This window comes from Parasteatoda tepidariorum, chromosome 4 (genome assembly GCF_043381705.1).
Source record: "Parasteatoda tepidariorum isolate YZ-2023 chromosome 4, CAS_Ptep_4.0, whole genome shotgun sequence".
NCBI classification, from domain to species: Eukaryota; Metazoa; Arthropoda; class Arachnida; order Araneae; family Theridiidae; genus Parasteatoda; species Parasteatoda tepidariorum.
Genome location: NC_092207.1, coordinates 81,038,205 through 81,057,849, shown reverse-complemented (window position 1 = coordinate 81,057,849; position 19,645 = coordinate 81,038,205). Strand labels below are relative to the sequence as shown.

The 19,645-nt window shown below is 29.2% G+C and overlaps 1 protein-coding gene across 1 annotated transcript in view; it reads right to left on the bottom strand.

Annotated features, from left to right (window-relative positions):
• Nucleotides 1-8,672, bottom strand: part of LOC107452073 (nose resistant to fluoxetine protein 6-like) — a 56,130-nt gene extending 47,458 nt beyond the window's left edge. The window contains exon 1 of the mRNA XM_043041537.2: nucleotides 8,535-8,672. The gene's annotated coding sequence lies outside the window, so the exon portion shown is untranslated. The remainder of the gene's footprint in view (nucleotides 1-8,534) is intronic.
• Nucleotides 8,673-19,645: the final 10,973 nt, after the last annotated feature.

Genomic DNA, 19,645 nt, shown 5'->3' with positions numbered 1-19,645 from the left:
CAGGAACAATGTTTTCATGGGGCACATTAGGACCCATAATCCTCATAGAATAATCCCTGACGTCTGTAAGCTACTTGAACATAGTTGCAGACCACCCATTCATAGCAACAGTTTTTCCTGCGTGGGATGGTGTTTACTAACAGGATAATGCACAATGTCATAAGAGTCGAATCGTCGAGGAACATTCCAGTGACTTTCAAGTCATGTCTTGGCCCCCAAATTCACCTGACCTTAATCCAATAGAGCATTTGTAGTCCTACTTGGAAAACCAAATTCGTGCTGACACGCTACCCCCTAGCAATGTGAGGGAATTGCAGGACCAGTTGGTAAGCTCTTGGTACCAGATACCTCAGACTACCTTTCAGCACCTTTTGCAATCAATGCCACGGAGGGTGCTAGCAGTTTTGAGGGCTAAAGGTGGTCCTACATGTTAATAGCAGGGTGGTCATAATGTAATGGCTCTTCGGTGTAAGTATATAAGTATCGTGGATACGATATACTCAAAAGTAATTTTCATCCAATTTCAGAACACTTACAGGAAACTATAAAAAGCAAAAAAAGCATTTTTTTATGGAATCACTTGAAATTTAAAACAATTTATTTATAGCTTATAGCTTTCGAAAAGACCTGATGTCCAGAAATATATAACTTATGCAAGAATGGAATTAAATGATTAGATTATTGAATTTATTACTCAAAATATCGCACTTTGACTATTAAAGTTTAACCTTTTAAAATGCAAATATTGAACTTCTGAATAAAGAGAAAATAAGCTTAAATTAAAACATTCATTGGGAGAACATTGTGCCTCCCTGCGGAGTGAAAAAAAATGTTATGTAATATTCAAGGAAAAATTTGAGGTTTTGTTATTTCATAACTCTAACAATACTTCAAAATAGTAGAAATAAAATGTATTTATTGTTTATTAACACGGAAAACTACCTGTAAAAATCAACCCAATTAGTGAGTGGCAGTTCTATAAACTTTATCATGAAACGTTAAATACAAGAAAGAAAATTGCTGTGATCATTCATTCTTCATTTAGCATATTTGTTTCATCTTTCTCACTTTACGGTTGTCTTTGAACTGTTATTCCTGCTTGTCAATCCAATTTTTGTTTTGTTTCCTACAACTTATATGGTTTTGACAGATTAATTACTTTTTATATCTACACTGTGTCCGGATTTCAATGCTTCAATTTTTTTTAAGTATTTTTAAATTGTTTAATTGTTGTATATTTAAATAATATAAATGAAATATCAAGTTCATCGATAATTATGTTTATAGAATAATATCTAGAGATTAATTGATGGTATAAAAAGAAACAGTATTTCAAGTTTCAAGGCTTAAAATTTGAATAAGAACAAAAATATAATAAAAGAAGAAGGTTAAAGTTAAATAATAAAATATAGTTACATAGAAACAATGTTAATAACAATTTAAAATGAGCTTTGTTTATCGAGTATTATTAAGTTAGTTTTTTGACGAATGTTATAGTTCCAACTTCGCTAACAATGAAATTAAATCAGATGGGTTTGTTTTCATAATATGCAAGATAGATATATGCTATCTGTTTTTGCAAGGGGTAAAACAAAAAATAAATAAGCGATAAAGGGAGATCAACACTACGAAATCATGCACAATACTAATAGTCATATAACGGCACAAATAAAAAAAAAATTTAAACATCAGATTTTTTTGCATTCATTATTATATGTTACACTTCCAGGTTGCTTTACGTCATTAGATGAAACAATACATATGTTTAAAAAATTTATCTCATAAAAATAAAGACCAAATCAAAACATACTATCAATGTATAATCCCATCATAATAACTATACTCAGTATCGTTCAGCTCTAGAAATTTTGTTATAGCTTGCGGTCAATTCAAAATTGCTAAAGTGCATCACAATCAAGCAAATTCTCACCATTAGTTTTGCATTTCAGAAAATAACATATTTTTTTCATTTCAATAATGATATATTTTATAATCTTGATGTTCAGAAACACGTCTCAAAAGCGTAACAATAAAAAATAAAAATAAAACGAAGTTTAATATAGTTTAAAAACTATATAAACTAAACTAAACTAATGGGACGCCTCAGTGCCTTGATTTTATTTGATTGAGCATAAAAAAAAAATAATTTAACTGTCAGATAACAAAACTTTTTAGTGCACTGACATAGTTATGTTTCTATAATTTTAGTTCTGAATTTTATTGCGATAAAATTTTAAACTAATAACTTTACTCGGTTACTAATGCAACTTCATCCAAAAACTTTTTTCTTTTAATTCGTAATTGACCTCTGTCTAAGTAAAAATAATATAACGGATAAAAGGATTACCCCTTGTTTTAACTACAAAATAAATCAATATTATGACGCTTCCCAAAACGAGTGAATATAATTGTCAAAAAAGCAAGATATGATTGCTGAATTTATTGAACACCATGTAAAGAAATTGACAAAAATTATGAATGTATTGAGAAGATTCTGATATTTACACGAGAATGCAATCAATCTACGCTACTAATTTTTAATGATAAAAAGTAATCGATACATGACCATATATTAAGCCTAGGATCACCCAGGATAAGAATAAGTGATCATGTTTCCCTTCATCCATGGAGCAGCGGTTTCCAATTTTTTTCTACCGTAGAACCCTAATTGATCAATCTTCTTTTGGCGGAACTCCGAGAGTTAATAAATAAATTTCTTATCAATTGTGAATATGTATCAAAGAAGAGCTATTAATTATTTTGGAAAATATTTAATGATTGTACGAAGTATGCCATTTTTTTATATCGATTTATCCTACTAGTCTGAAAATTAGGTTTTATGTCAAAAAGTTGATTTAACAAGTATGGAGTAGCATCAATTCTTGTTCATTAATTTGACTTTAGTGTGTGCATAACATGAATGTGCTTGAGTATGGTTGTCGTTTAAATAAATGGCGAAACAAGTGTCGAGAATGATTCTTGCATACTTCTTTATTACTATTTTTATTTGATACAAAATAATGATGTAATTTTTTATAAATGCATTTCCTTTCATTATTCATTCAATATATTATTCATTCAATATAGCTCATACATTATTCATTCAATGCATTTTTTAATTTTCTTCACAAGCATTTTAATTAAGTAATTTCATAAAAATAACAGAAATATTAATAAAATAATAGTTAATTGATGAGTATAAATTTAATGACAGGTTTCGAAAATCATAAGTGATTAAAAATGTTCTAATTCTCGGAACAATTCCACGGAACCCTATGGTTCCTCGAAGCACCATACCATTTGGGAACCGCTGTCTCAGAGAATTCAAATTATTTCCCTTTTATGAGCAGTAGAATGGAAAAAAAATAGTGAGTTGAATCATTTTTTGGAGACTTATGCTTTGTCAAAGGAAAAATTTTGTTTTAAAAGAGCAACAGTGTTTAAAAATCTGTTCTTAGAGTGATTTTCTTGGAAATAAAAAAAGTTAGACAAAATTTTGTTCTCTATATTGGAATGAATAGTTTTCCTTTCAAAGGGGTGTTAAACATGCTTTTCACACTGAATTCATTTATCGGTCATTATAATAGAATGGTCAGAAGGATATGAGGTTGTGCTAAAGAACATAGACTGTATATTATAATATTTGTTCATATAATATTTGTATTATCAAATTACCTAGTATATGGAAATCCTCCAATATGCTCAAGAACATAACTTTTGCTAATTCTTTTAAACTGTTTTTAAAGGCTCCGTTCTTAAAAGAACTTTATTTAGCAAATACTATGTAATTTTTGGGCCAATATTGCAATTTATGTTCGTAACAATTATTCATCTGTGCTAAAATAAGCTTTATTGGTCTGTAATCATTCTTTTTTTTATGCCGATCATGAAAATGTAATAAAATAACGTCAATGTGAAGAAATGTCACTGTTTTCTAAAAACCAGAAGCGTTAAAGATTTAAAAAATTAAATATTTTAATAGTTACTGTAACAGAGCAAGGTTTGAATAACATGCTCAAATTCATTGATTTTAATGATATTCATCTAAGTGTAAAAACCTCGCAAGATTTGCGATACACTTTTTTTAAAAACCTTTTTAACCTTAATATTCTGAATATTTTTCCCTTTTAAAGAGAAAACAACTCTTCGCAACAAGGTTTAAAATTAAAGCACGATTTGAGCAATGAAACTGTACCTTTTTTTGACAGTTTCTAGTTTAATTGCTTATCGTAAAACACCCTTAAATTATAAAATTTTATACATTCGGTAAGAAATTTGTCATTGATTTAAAAAATCATAAGGAATACATTACAAGGTTAAAGCTGTCTAATACTGATAGTTAACTAATGGAATATATCAACTTAGGTATTATTACACTGTGTAAGTGAAAATTCCGTGATTTTCCTTTATGCATATTAACCTCGCCTGAACTAAAAAACTAAAACCTATTATTAAGTAATGAATATGAAGGTTATTTAATCATTGGGCTTGCTGAAATGTTGCTTTACCGCAATGTCCAATAATTTATGTAACAATGTATGTAGCATCTGATATCCCATTGATAACGTAATAATTCAAGGTCACTTTACTACGAAGTATTGAAAGATTAATTTATATTATTACTAAACAAAGTCGCGGTTTACTCAATGAAGAAGTTTAGTGATAAATTGAATATATTGAAATAGAGTCCATATCGGCTGTACTGCGGCAAACTCAGATGAGCTCACGCATTAAAAATAACGAAATCAAACAGTGCTGTACATTAAGTTTGATTCAGAAACAAAAGAAGCGGTCACTATATTTACCTTAAGAACGGAAACCTCCATACGGTAGTGCAAAACTAAGTGCTATTTTATAAAAAATATATGGAGGTAGGTCATCAAATTTTATTCAGTTTACAAACTAATTATGTGAAACTACTATTATATGTTTGTTTTATCTTCCAACTGAACAACAAAAGCTTTTAGGATCGTAAAATTTAATATTTTTAAACCATAAGATATTACGTACGTAAAAACTCTTACGCTGCAAAGCTTTTCAGTTAACTCTTATGGTGAAGCAGGATCTGTGACTTACCCCATTTTTTTTACTAAAAATATTACGGGAATTCATATTTTGATATAAAAAAAAATGGTGAAAACAATCAATATTTCGGAAACAATTTAACTGAAATAAAATGCTTCTCTCAACCTGTTCAGAAAGGGCAAAAGGAGAAAGAAGCGCTATCCCAGAACAGCACGCTTTGAGAGTATACGTACTAAGGTGTACGTATGCGCGTACTGAGTAGAGATGTAATGTGAGAGTTCTGAAAAGAAATCACGCCCATGTGATCTTCAGGCTGCTGGGGTCAGAATGACTCATTTTCATATATGATACCATAGGAATTGAAAAGAGAATCACGTATATGTGATCACGGTCCAGAACGGGTTAAACTAAATATAAATTAAATTTAGTCATATTGTGCAAATGGATTATTCAGCATCCTCCGCACCTAAAATACGGATTTTCTATTAAACCTTCTTTTAAAAAAATGGAATTGAACGTTCTAATACACTTTCTGGCGTTAAGTATTCGAGTACCAAGTAGTACGGACTCGGACAGTCCTGAGGTTTAGATTTTGCATCGATTAGAGCTTGCACAACCCTGAAGAAACACTATCACATTTTGTTAGGTTGCAATAGAAATAGAAATTTACTGTTGGTTGAAATTATTGAATGAAATCGAACAAAATAATAAAGAATTGAAAATCTCGCTTTCTAACCAGATTGTCACGGTGAAGGGCAATGGATTTGTTTGGGTTAATTGAGAAGACATAATTTCCTGACACGAAATTGCATCTCCAGTGATTTGGTACATTTGCCCGACTATAATTGCATATTTTGTTATTGTATAGAGCCTGTCTCTATCACTCCAATTTTTTTCATTAATTGCAAGAAAATCAGACTCCACCGAGTCAGCCACCACCGAGTCCATCTTCAGAGTAAGGCATTGGCCCATATTGGGCTGTCTGGCCAACTATGATGATGATGATGTCTCTATCACTGCATAAAACTTTTTTTTTTGCTATGAATCTGAGTTTATCCGATACTAAAATGTCAGACACTATCTATCAGAATAATAACGACTGTTACTTTCACAGTCATTTTTGTTTTGTTTTGTTTTGCGAAATCGTTCATCCGCATTTTGCTTTTCCATTGGAAATGAAAAGAGAAAAAAATTATTAATCTCTTTATTCGTCACTTCCATGTCTCTTGAAGCTACATAAAATGTGTGATTTTTTATATTATACTTTATTTATGTAAAATTTAAAAGCAATATATGCTTTGTTTGTTGAAGTTATTAGCAACCTTCGAAAGGAAGGTCCTACGAACAATCTTTGGCGCTTTCCTCGATAACAACAACTGGAGAAAAAGATATAATTTTGAAATATATAAGATCTTTAATAGTGATGATATCATTAAATCTATTGAACTGAGTAGAATGAGATGGGCCGGGCATGTAGTGAGGATGAGCCCAGAACGAGCAGCATTAAGAGTCTTTAATGCAACCCTCTCCAATAAAAGACCAAGAGGAAGGCCCAAAACGAGATAGAAAGACTGTGTGGATGAGGATTTTGCCATCCTAAAAGTAAAGAACTGGAAATCAATTGCTGGGNCATATATACCACTATCAACTATACGGCTAATGACGGGGAAGCAAAGCCTTCCCTCATCATAGTGATGATGTCTCTATCACTGCATAAGACTTTTTTTTTGCTATGAATCTGAGTTTATCCGATACTAAAATATCAGACACTGTCTATCAGGACAACAACGACGATTATTTTTACAGTCATTGTTTGTTTGTTTGTTTGCGAAATTGTCCATCCAGATTTTGCTTTGCCATTGGAAATGAAAAGAAAAAAAAATTATTAATCACTTTATTCCTCACTTCCATCTCTCTTGAAGCTACGCAAAATGTGTGATTTTTTATATTATACTTTATTTCTGTGAAAGTTAAAAACATTATATGTTTTACAATAAAAAGGAAAAATAGTAACATTGTTTTTACACACATCTACAACTTTTTATCATATTTTTAGAAAATAAAATTGATGGTATTTATAACACTTTGACCTTTAATTTACTGGTTTTTGTAACACTTTGACCTGTTAATTATAAGAGATTGCAAAGCTTTTAAAATAAACTCTTGCTACAAGAATATGCTGAAATTATGAATTTTCTATTTTCTTCTTTACCTTAACAGTCAGAAACTATTCAATTATTTATGATCGCAATTCTTTAAAATATACTATTCATAAGGCATCTAGGTAAATCCGACAAAAAATCTAAAATCCCTTGATTATTAAGAAATTATTTCCCACATATTTGGTAAATAAGTATCTCAATACTTCTACACAGCATTTTATAAAGTCAATAATTTATAGCGTGTATATTTTAATATCGAATATTTTTAAGAATGCGCATGTGTTGGTTTAAAAAATGTTTTATTTATGAAAAGTTTATAGTGCGATTCAAATATAAATCATCAATTTCACACGCAAATAAAAATATGATTTACAAGCTTTTGCGAACAGAAATATTACAAATTGTTAATTTCTTCAGTGATAATGTGTTATTAAAGTTAAATTACTTTAATTATTTTTTTTTACTTGACTTTATTTTTTTTGAAAATTTCTGTATGCGTTTTATTTCTGTCATAATGCTGTTTATATAAAGTTGCATAGATTTTAATTAAGAAACAAGTGATTTTAAATAGCTTAGCATACATTAGGTGTATAATAAAATAAACTTTTTAAAATATTTTTTATTTTCCATTAAAGAAATGAATTCATAACATTTCTTCAGAAAGAAAAGTTTTGAAATTTACATTGTATAATGCAACTTTTCGTATGCTTAAAACTCTCTTACATAGAGAAATTTTATAGGTAAACATTAAAATTTATTTACATCAAGTTACTTACTTTATCATCTTTATTTCATTTAACGCAAATTAAAATGCATTAAGTACTTGTAATTTTGTATTTTTTTTAAATCTATGATTAAAAAGCAATGCAGCCTTTACTTGCATTTGATTTCTCTACTAGAGAGAGTTTAACTCAAATCCTCTATAATGACATGAACTAACTAAGTTCTAGTCTAGCGTATATAATATTATAATAAATGTATGCATTTTTTTTTTGCCTTATACATGTAATAATTGTCTTACATTTAAAGCATTCAAATCTTGTTTATTATTATTATCTTTATTACATATTCTTGTCTAACTTAAAATTCCTCCAACAAATCCTTAAAAAGTTTATAAGCCTAGTTAGGCCTAATTAATAAAAAGGTTATGATATTATCTCTGATAATAAACACAGTTATGATTAATAAAAGCTGTTATAATTTTAAAAAAAGTTATAATTAGTACAAGTTGCTATAAACATAAAAAGTTATGATTAATGCGAGTTAAATAAATAAAAAATTATGATTAGCTAATATTTGTAAATAAACGAAAGTTTGTGATTAGAAAACAATGCAACTTTCACTTACATTAAGTTCCTCAGAGATAGAAGATGTCTTGATCCAAATCCTCTATAACAAGATGGACAAAATAAGTTCTAGTGAGGGAAACCAGAAATCGTGACCATCAAATCTCAAGAGCAAAGTTTTTTTGTGAAATGTCGACCAGATTTAAAATTAGATAGATATAAACAACAAAACCATGCCGAAAGGCAGGCTCGTTTTCTTGAGAAACCGGAAGATGAAAAGGGTTGGATCTACCTTTTTGACGTCACGTGGTTGTCAGTCTGAAAAAAAGGGGCATTACTTTTTTTCAGGTGCGTTGTTTAATATCTCCCTATATTACCAACAATTGTCGAAATCTTGATTTTTTCCCTGTATTTTCTAATGATGAAGTAATCAAAATTCATATATGCTATCAATGTCACTGTAATTACACGGTTTTTACGAAATTACAAGTCGTTTTACGACTGATTGACAGATGCATGAATTATTTTTCCTAATAAATTTATTTCCATGATTCCATTTGTTATGGCAATAAAGACTAAATGCAAAAATTAAATGAATTATGTTTTTGATGCATTATGTTACAGATAAAAAGAATTGTATGAAAGTGAAATTTTATTTAGATCAAGCGAGACGGTATATTTTATGTAATAGATATTTTGGAGTTTTTAATAGTATTCCTTAAGTTACCAAAGTAAATTACTTTTGAAGGTTTGCAACAGATTAAGCAAGAAATTTCAATACATTTTTACGTTTAAGTAATTAATTCCTTTTCTTTTTCAAACTTTTTCCTTTGAATGAGCTCTTAAATAAAACATAAGAAACTAAGTTTCGTAGCATATTCCATGTAAGTATAACGTGTAATTGAAAACAACTGTTTTAGAAACACATCACAAACATGCTAATTCTAAGCGCAGCTTACTCAGCTGTATTTCATTATTCAAATAAATATGTTGCCAAGAATTATTCTTTCTTGGTTATTTTTTAGCAAATAAGAACACTGATGGTGGACCTCTACATATATTGCATTTCAGCTAATGAGAAACGTTAATGGATCTGTTCTTTCGTTACATTTCAACCAAGAAATTTGCGGTTTATGGATGTTCCAAGTGCATACACTAATTTGAGAGCAAGTAAGTAACAGACGAAATAAGCAAAACCAAAGACCTGTTAGTTTTAAAATGAATTTTATTACAGTTATCTTTTGAATCTCATTAGTTTAAATCCATGTTACAGCAGTGTTTACCCACCGATTTCCTACTACAACGAATAAAAGCAATGAGATAAGAGAATAGAGATTTAAAAAAATTAGACAAATTTATTCAAAATTGATCTAATTAACTTAGAACAAAACCTATAAAACTGGACAGTCACAACAAAACTAATAAACAAGCTTTAAAGTATTGAATTTTACTTCAGATTTCTACTTATAAAGTATTAATAATCTTAAAAGGATGAATAGAATTAATTTTAAAAGTAACAGACTGAGTTCAGTGAACAAAATGTTCCACTCTATAGAACAGAGACTGAAACTCTATTTTTAAAATTGAGAAAAAAAATAGAGACACTGTTTGTATTAGTATTTTATTTGTTGGCTGTACGTACTTTAGTTTTACTTTTTTAATTGTTCCGAACTTTTAAAATAAATTAAATGTTAACGAAGAATTTTTCATTTTTCATTTCTCCTTTGGATTTTACTATTACCCGAAAATCATTCTTCCTGATTTTCGATGATCATTCTTTTGTCGAAAGTTCTTATGGTCATTTATTTCTAAAACCAAGAATGTATGATAGTTTCCCATTAAATACTCTGATCACTTCCCCCCCCCCTAATAATATACAGCATATGGAGAAAGATACAATCTAAAAATTCTGCATTAGGAACACCATGATGGCAACGATAACATGTAATTACAATTACAAAAATTACATAGCAAATTAAAATTTCAAAATCATAAAGTGACAAATTAAATAAAGTTGAGTAAAATCAAATATTACACCAGATAATAAACAGTTAAAAGTTACGCGTACTAAGATAAAACTAAACCCTAAAATTGTAAATATAAAATCGCAAAAAAATATTCAATTTAGATATTGCTAATTTTAATGTTTGTGCAATCAGTTTTTACTAATAAATTAAGATCAAGACAGTGACGAATTTTAAGTCCTTATATGGAACTGAGTATTTGCGGCATAGAAAGGATAAACATTTCTAAAGGCATCCTTCTGAATGAATTCAATACTGAAATTAAAAAAGGTAGAGGGTTTTGACATCTACTTATCATTACTGTATGGTACCTGAAAGGTATTTTGTTTTGACATCTGAAGCCTATTTTGTTTAATATAGGAAATTCTAAAAATATCAATCGGATAGAATTATAAAAATTCTTTATATTTTTCTCCAGGAAAATATGTTTTGGGCTTTACTATTGCCTAGAACATTTGCAACTTTGATTGCACTTATTTTTTATCTAAACAGCTTATCATGAATCTCAATTTTTCTCTGACTTCTGTTTATTTTATGCAACATCACTTCAAATTTCAGAAATTTTCACGTTGGTAGGTTGTTCAATAGGTTTTATTCTTAAATCAAAAATTAATCTCAAAACTATCATATGATGATGACACGCAAAGTAAAAGATACCTTTCTCAAGTAATTTATTTATTTTTTATTTTATAACCGTCGATAGACAGCCGATCTAAAATTTGGGTTTACTACGACCAATGTTTAAGTCTGTAATTAAAGTAATGTATTTTGAACCTAATCCAGAAGACAAGGAATTTCTGAATCTAGCATTGGGAGAAATTTGCTTTCGTGGATGACTTTTTGAGAGAACTAACCCGCATTGAGAGAAAAAAAAACACAAAACCCTGCCACGGTTAGCCTGGCGGCAAGGGAACTCTAACCCATGATCCGCATACCACTGAGGATAATTTACGTCAGCACTGTGGCTGATGTTATCAGGGTGCAGAACTCGTGTCGACAAGCCATCTCTAAGATTCGAACCCAATTCACCTCATTGGAAGGCGAACTATTTATCCCCTGAGCGACCACGGATCTTTTCATATAATTGCAATAAAAACAGAAATGCTTTACCAGTTGTCAGACTCGAAACAGTAGTGACCAAGTAGCATTAGTACTGTACTTCTAGCCTTATTATTGTACTTCATTAACGTCCGCTTTGTCCAACCACGAGCAAAGCATATATAGGTTGAAACGAAAATATTCCGGTAAGTCCTTATGAATAAATTTTCCAAAAGTTATGTAATGGAGAAGGGCAGAATGGGAAAAGCTTCTGAGGAAGGCCCAGGCTCCCAAAGGGTTATCGTGCCAATGCTGATGATGATGTAATAATTATTATATGAAGGTCACTCCACTCCTGGCAAAGATTTTAAAGTTTAACAATGGAATTTTTCATTTACTTTGTGGGTATATTTGTGGGTATCTATCCTCAATGAATATATTGGATTCTGTAAGTGATAAAGTTATTTGTAATGAAGCGATGATTTTTTGAAGAGCAAATATTTTAAATGGCGTCTACGTTTAAATTTTCTTAAAAGTTGACGAATCAGTTATATATGATATTGTGTAAAGAGTACTTAAAACAGTGCTTTATAAGCACAAATTTATTCTTAATATTTGTTCTATTTGTATTGATTAATGCTTACTCAATTCGATTTTTTTACTTACTTTTTAATGTAAATAGACCAACTTATAGTAAGTTTGTACCCATTTTAAAAGAGCTATAGAAAAGAGTGTCTGAAACCAAAAATTAAATTGATACGACAGGGAATGAAATATGAGCTATTGAAATCTATATTTTAATACTTATGCTTTGCTTGCTAAAAAAGGAATATTGAGAACATTCACGGAATTATGAACCGCTTAAGTAATTCCATAAATATTAAAATGTGAGCATCTTTAAAATTCTTTCAATAGAAAAATGTGCTATAATATTATTGCTACTGCAATAATATTGAATAAAAACATTTATAAGGAAAACACAAGATCTAGAAAAAATTATTATATTATTTATAATAGCAGAAATTTTCCTGTGTTTCATTGCTATTTTGTCATTCTAAAACTTTTATTTAAGATATTATTTCTTAGAGCATCTTGGCCTTGGTTTTAATATTATCTTGGCATTATCAAGCAACAACAAGTTGAAAACAAATCTCAATTTCAGAATTAATTAAAAAAATGCTTGTTTTGCAAACATTTCGATTTATTATTCTAATCTTATACCATAAATGAATTTAAATGACCGTGAAAAAAAAGTGATTAGGCTTATGAGCAATATTTTTCTAAGTTCCACAGTGTACTGAACTTTAATGAGCTCTAAATTTTAATAATTGGCCAAAAAAATAAATATCCGTTCTTCCGAATTTTAAAAATCAAATACGGCTTGTAAAAACATTATTTAAATCAAATCTTTTCGCGAAATCTTGACTTCAAACGAATTCCACAAAGGGAGTAATTGCTTTTATTCTTTAAAGCAAACAGTGTTATCATCTACTGACACGTTTTTTTAATTTGCTTTAATATAAATTTAAAAGAAATGTTATTAATATAAAAAATTCTAAATATTTTCAATTATTACCAAATTCCTCTTAAATGATATATTTAATGTTAAAATATCAAAACTGAAAAGTTCAAAAGCATAAAATTTTAATTAAATATTTTTTTCTAATTTTCCAGAATATAAGAAATGCGAAAAATAGGTGATTAAGAGTTAATGATGCAAAGTGTGTGATTTCATATTGGTATTAATTAACATAAATTAATTCAATATTATACAAAGTGCATTCATTGGCTTACATACTGTTTAAATCATATAAATCATATTTTCAATTTTATGTGGAAAAAAGGTCAAGTTTAGCATACACCTAAAGAAAAAAATTTATTAAAATGTTAATGGAAAAAAACTGTAAACTACAAACTTTGAATTTAAAGGCTCCCTAATTACAAATATATTTTTTCTTATGACTAAATTCTATACTTATTTCAAATTACGCTATTTTAATTGGTAAATTAATTTCAGCCTTTTATGAATTTGTCTTTATTTAAGAATTGTTAAAAATACCTCCATTTCTTGTTAAATGCCTTATAGGCCTCTAATTCTTATCATGACAAAGTTCTCGTTAAAAAAACAATTATACCAAGTCCTTTAATAATTTGGAAAACTTTGTAAGTGAACGCAAATTTTGAGAATTTAGAAAAAAAAACACCTAAAGATAAAGTGAATTTTTACAAATTTTGAGAGAAAAAATTATAACTGAAATCAAATTTTTAATATTTTTCAAAGAAAAAAATATATAGTGACTTAGACAAATTTTTATTTATCTATTTATTTTTTGCAAAAAAAAACTATGTGTTAAAGCAAATTTTCAGTATTTTTGCAAGAAAACGATGTGATTGAAAGTAAGTCTTCATTTTTGCAAGAAAACGATGTGATTGAAAGTAAGTCTAGTGATTCTGCAATAAAATGACTAGACTGAAAGCAAATCTTTAGTAATTTGGCAAGAAAATGACTTGAAGGAAAGCACATTTTCAGTATTTTTGCAAGAAAACAATGTGAACGAAAGCAAGTCTTCATTTTTGCAAGAAAACGATGTGAAAGTAAGTCTAGTGATTTTGCAATAAAATGACTAGACTGAAAGCAAATCTTTAGTAATTTGGCAAGAAAATGTCTTGAATGAAAGCAAATTTTCAGTATTTTTGCAAGAAAACAATGTGAATGAAAGCAAGTCTTCATTTTTGCAAGAAAACGATGTGATTAAAGGTAAGTCTAGTGATTTTGCAATAAAATGACTAGACTGAAAGCAAATCTTTAGTAATTTGGCAAGAAAAAGACTTGAAGGAAGGCAAATTTTCAGTATTTTTGCAAGAAAACAATGTGAACGAAAGCAAGTCTTCATTTTTGCAAGAAAATGATGTGATTGAAAGTAAGTCTAGTGATTTTGCAATAAAAGTACTAGACTGAAAGCAAATCTTTAGTAATTTGGCAAGAAAATGACTTGAATGAAAGCAAATTTTCAGTATTTTTGCAAGAAAACAATGTGAATGAAAGCAAGTCTTCATTTTTGCAAGAAAACGATGTGATTGAAAGTAAGTCTAGTGATTTTGCAATAAAATGACTAGACTGAAAGCAAATCTTTATTAATTTGGCAAGAAAATGACTTGAAGGAAAGCAAATTTTCATTATTTTTGCAAGAAAACAATGTGAGAGAAGCAAGTTTTAATTTTTGAAGGAAAACGATGTGAGTGAAGCATGTCCTTATTTTTGCGAGAAAGCGACGTGAGTAATAGCAAGTCCTTAACAATTTCGCAAGAAAATGATGTGAGTGAAAGCAAGTTTTTAATATTTTTGAAAGAGAACAATGTGAAAATGTTGAAATGTAAATTAAAAACATGGTGAATAAAAAATTAAAAAATAATTATAATGAAAGAAAGCAAACTCTTAGTGTTTTTCTAAGCAAACGTTCTGAGTAAAAAGCAAGACTTCTGTATTTTCGCAAAATTAACAAATAATTATAATAAAAATTAGTGAAAAAGAAGGAAAAAATTCTGGTGAGAGGCAAGTCTTTGGAATTTTTGTAAATAGAAATTGATTAATAAGATAATTAATAACTGAATAATAAATAAGAATGATTTATAAATAACGAAAAAAAACATTGATATTGAGTCTTTTTTATTTCTTCAAAAAACCATGCCAGTGAAAGCAATTCTTAAACAATTTTGCTAAACAAATAACTAATACTAAAAAACTGTGACCTCAAGTAAATCGTAATAAACGCTAATTTGTGAATATTAATAAAAATATTATGTTTTAGTTGAGTAAATTCGAAATAAATTTTATTTAAGATTTTAAAAATTCCCCAAATGTAGCAATAAAATGCGTAATAAACAAAACTAGAAAATTATGCAAACTGACTGTTGTAACCTTGATAATGCTTAGAAAATAGTTTTGCCAGGTGAGTAGTCTACGGTTCCTCAATCCAGGGGCTCTATAACAATAGAATTATGTTCCGACAAGAAAGTACCCAGAACAACAACCATTCGATAAATGGTTAGTTGCAAAAACAATCTGAGTGAGACCAAGTCTTTAATATTTTTTCAAAAGATCAATGTGAGCAAATAGCAATTTTTTAATATTTTGTAGAAAAATAAGGAAAGAAAGAGAAATTAGGAAAATAAAAACTGTGAAACTGTGTCTTTAGATTTTTTGCGTGATAACTTTTCGTCAAGAAAAATTTTAAAAAACTCAGTTTAAGTGCCTTAAGTTTAATGCAAAGCTATAATTTTAAGCGAGATATATCCCTTACTGTGAAGAATCATTTTGGCTTTAGAACGGGCAAATAGCTTAAATATTTTAAAAGTAAATAATATTTTTTTTAAAAATTGACAATTTATTGTCCTTTTCCCATATTATTGAAAATTATTAAAATTTAACGTCTTATTTTTTCCAAATTTTCATAAGCGTAGATATTTTAGTATTTATTTCTATTTTATAACCGTCGTTAAACAGCCAACCCAATTTTGGGTTTGCAACTTCTAGTGTTCAACTCCGTAGCCTTGTTATTCTGAACCCAATCCAGAAGATCTCCTGGATCAGTACCCCCAGAGATTTGATTTATTATGGAAACATGGAAGACTTTGTGACTCGACAGATTTAACGAGCATCAGTCACCATATACTACACGGGGAGTCGTCGGAAAGTGGGAATCGAACCCACGACTTCATGGGCACAGTACCCTACTTACCAGGCTATCCCAGCCCCAGATATTTTAGTATGTAAGTAAGTTTTTAAGTATTAAATTAGATCGCAAACACTTTTCATTTTCAAAATTCTGTGCCTTTTCTCCTTATTGACGTTTTGCGCCATTTTCAATATAAGCTTAGAGGACACTTGCTGAACTTGATCTCACAGTCAGTTGTATGTATCAGTTGCATACTCGCTGCAGTAGTGAAAATTGCATATTATTCGCAAAAAGCATCATTTCATGCGAGTCCTCGAAAAACAGGCTTTGCAGTATACTTATTATTTCAATTTCACTAAATTTGAACTGGCAACAGGATTTTTATGAGCAGTAAAATAGAAAGGTGAAAACAATTCCTTTCAATTGAAACCGAAGCGTGGAGAACGGCTAACTGTTCGGTCCGTGATAAGAATTATTTAAAATCCTTTCTCGTCTTTCCATTATTATTTTTTATATTCTTTCCATCATTATTATTCATTAAGAAGCTTTTAGTAATCAATGCACGCTTGTTGACGTGCATTACTTGTTAAGATCTGGTTCATGAACCCCATATAATGTTGAAACCGAACAACCATTGGGATTCTCGTTTTAAATGTGAAAGAAATCATCAACGAAATCAAAATTTACTTTTTCGTAATTTTTTTCTTAGTTACTTTCTTTTATAACATTATCATTGCAAATGAAACTTTCCAAGGCCCTAATATGAAGAAAAAAAATTATGTCTAATTTAAATTCTAAGACATTATAAAGAAAAAACCACAAAATTATTAACCATCATAATCGAATCACGCGAGTGATAAATAAACGTCCTTAGGTTTTTAATGAATAATTAAGCAGAGATTTCTGTACAGTTATAACCATTATTACGTTGTCAATTAGGAAAATTTATCTGCTGATGTTTTTTAGCGGAAAATTTCTTAGCATAATTCGTAATAATCGACTTAACAATAGTTTTAAAAAATAGATTTAAAAAAAGGATCCAAAAATTAGACTGATACTTAAAAATAAGTATGCGCAGTACTTAAAAATTAGAAAAGCTAATTATTTTAACATTACCAAAACCATTATTGACTCCGATTTTGCTTGATTAATTTCGGTACTAGGAAGGTACTAAGTGAAATTAAAAAAGCCATGTACTAATAAGCAAAATTAATGAATAAACCGCATTTACTCGTTTAAGGGAATCGTAAAAATCTCCATACTATTTTAGCGCCAATTATGCTTAATTAATGTTGCTTGTAGCTACAAATTGAATAGAAAAAAAAGTTATGCACTAAAAAGCAAAATTAATAGTGAAATAGAACTAATCTGTTGTGGAGAAATGTAAAAAAATGCCAATATCAATAATGCTTAATTAATTTTGGTAATAGTCACTAATTAAAAAAAAATTGAAAAATTAAAAATAAGTGAAAAACTAATGGAAAATGTGTATTTGTTCGTTATGGAGAAACCGCCGAAAGTCACCATACAATTATTTATGCCAATGAAGCTTAATTAATTTTTGAAAAAGACACGACTGTCGTTATGACAATTGATGCACTTTTAAAAGGTACTAAGTATAATCATGTAATTTCAAAGTATTTTATGAGTAAATTTAGCGCCTAATAAGCCTGCACCAATATTGCGCATTTTTACTATAGATACTGAAGAAATAGATCTTTTACGGCTTGTTTAGGATAGAAGCACTGAAGAAAAATGCTTGATTGTGATAAATTTTTGTGAGTTAGCCCCTCAAACAACAGATTTATACCTGAAACTGAACAGAGTTATTACTAATTTTGAAGGAATTAATCTTAATTTGAACTGCTGAAAACGTGTCTTGCGTAACTTAGTATTGTAACTCCACCGGAAAGGGCAAGAGTTAATAATACAAAAAAAATGGAATTATTTTAGCTTTATTAACTGTGTGGTTACTTTTCTTTTATTTTTGTGTAGGATTTTGTACTGTTCCATACAATACAATTTATCTAAAAAGTCACTATCGTACTGGAAATGATAAGAATAAATTCACGCCCAAGACAGTACTTAAAATCTTAAGAACTTAGAATTTTACATTGTTATTTCATTACAAATTCATGCTCTTAAAATATGTTTTTTGTTTCCTTGCATTGAACAAATTCCTTGTATTAACTAATCCAAAAAATTGAAAATTGTACTATAATTTCAGACTAATTACTCTGATAAAAATGTAATAGTAAGGTGAAATTCCTATACGTATTTCTGAAATAAACATTTGAAAATTACATTTAAAAAAAAAAACATTACACCATATTTTTCATTAAATTGTACTCTCGTCGGATCATGGTCTTCTGACCCACAGTGCTAGTCAGAATCTCCAAATTATCGTTGACTACAATATAACAATAAAAATTATTAACTCAGAAAATAACAGCGCAAATTACAATTCCATTAGAAAACTAGATTTTTATCAGCTACGTTATCTAAAACCATATCGCCTAATTTGAAATATCACTTTGTAGATCATGCGTTCACCAAAGATATTACCAGAAATGTAAAATCAATTCAACCTTTTTCTGAGATAAACAACACTGTTTAAGGTAGTAAGGCGTGTGCCATCACAATGAACTTCTGTAAGAACATGATGACATGATTGACATCTGCATTCAAAGTGATAATTAGGTGGGTAAATAAAATGCAAATGGATTGTCACATCATGACATGGCATCAAATTTAAAGATGAATGATTGCCTTTAAATGTGTGCCTGAATTTCAATATTAAAATGACAAATATTCATCATCTTTGGGGGACAACATAGTGGGAGATTTCATGATACTTTTTGGTCAGAGATAAAGACTAAATGCCCCCTCCTTGACCCATGCATCCAGATTGGCCGTTTCATGTCCGACATCAATCATTGTGTCTGCCCTTGACGGAGATGCCCCAAGCTAAGTCAGAGTTAATGCGCGGACATATACTGAGCTTTGGGATCCTTCTTTTTCATTGCCGATAGAAGAAAATAAGATTCCACTAAACTGGTTTAAAGTTTTGGCGAGTTCTTTGTTGATTACGGGCTACTAAACTTCCGAATGTTTCACTTTCGAAGGCTTTATAGAATAAAACTGGTTTTATTTTTATCTAGTGTGTTCCATTCATAGTTTTTTACTGTCTAATTACCCCATCAAACATCACGGGGCATGATCACAATAGAAATGGACAAAGATTTTGTTGTTTCGAAATAATTATAACTTAGATGAAATTTTTTACACAAAAAAATAAATAATAAATAATTTTTTGTAAGGTCATCGAAGTAAAGCAAAAGTAATTTTTTTTTCTCAAATTCAATAGTATCGAAGATTTTATAAAATATATCATTTTCACTTAGAAAACAAAATCATCGGGGGCATGAAATTCT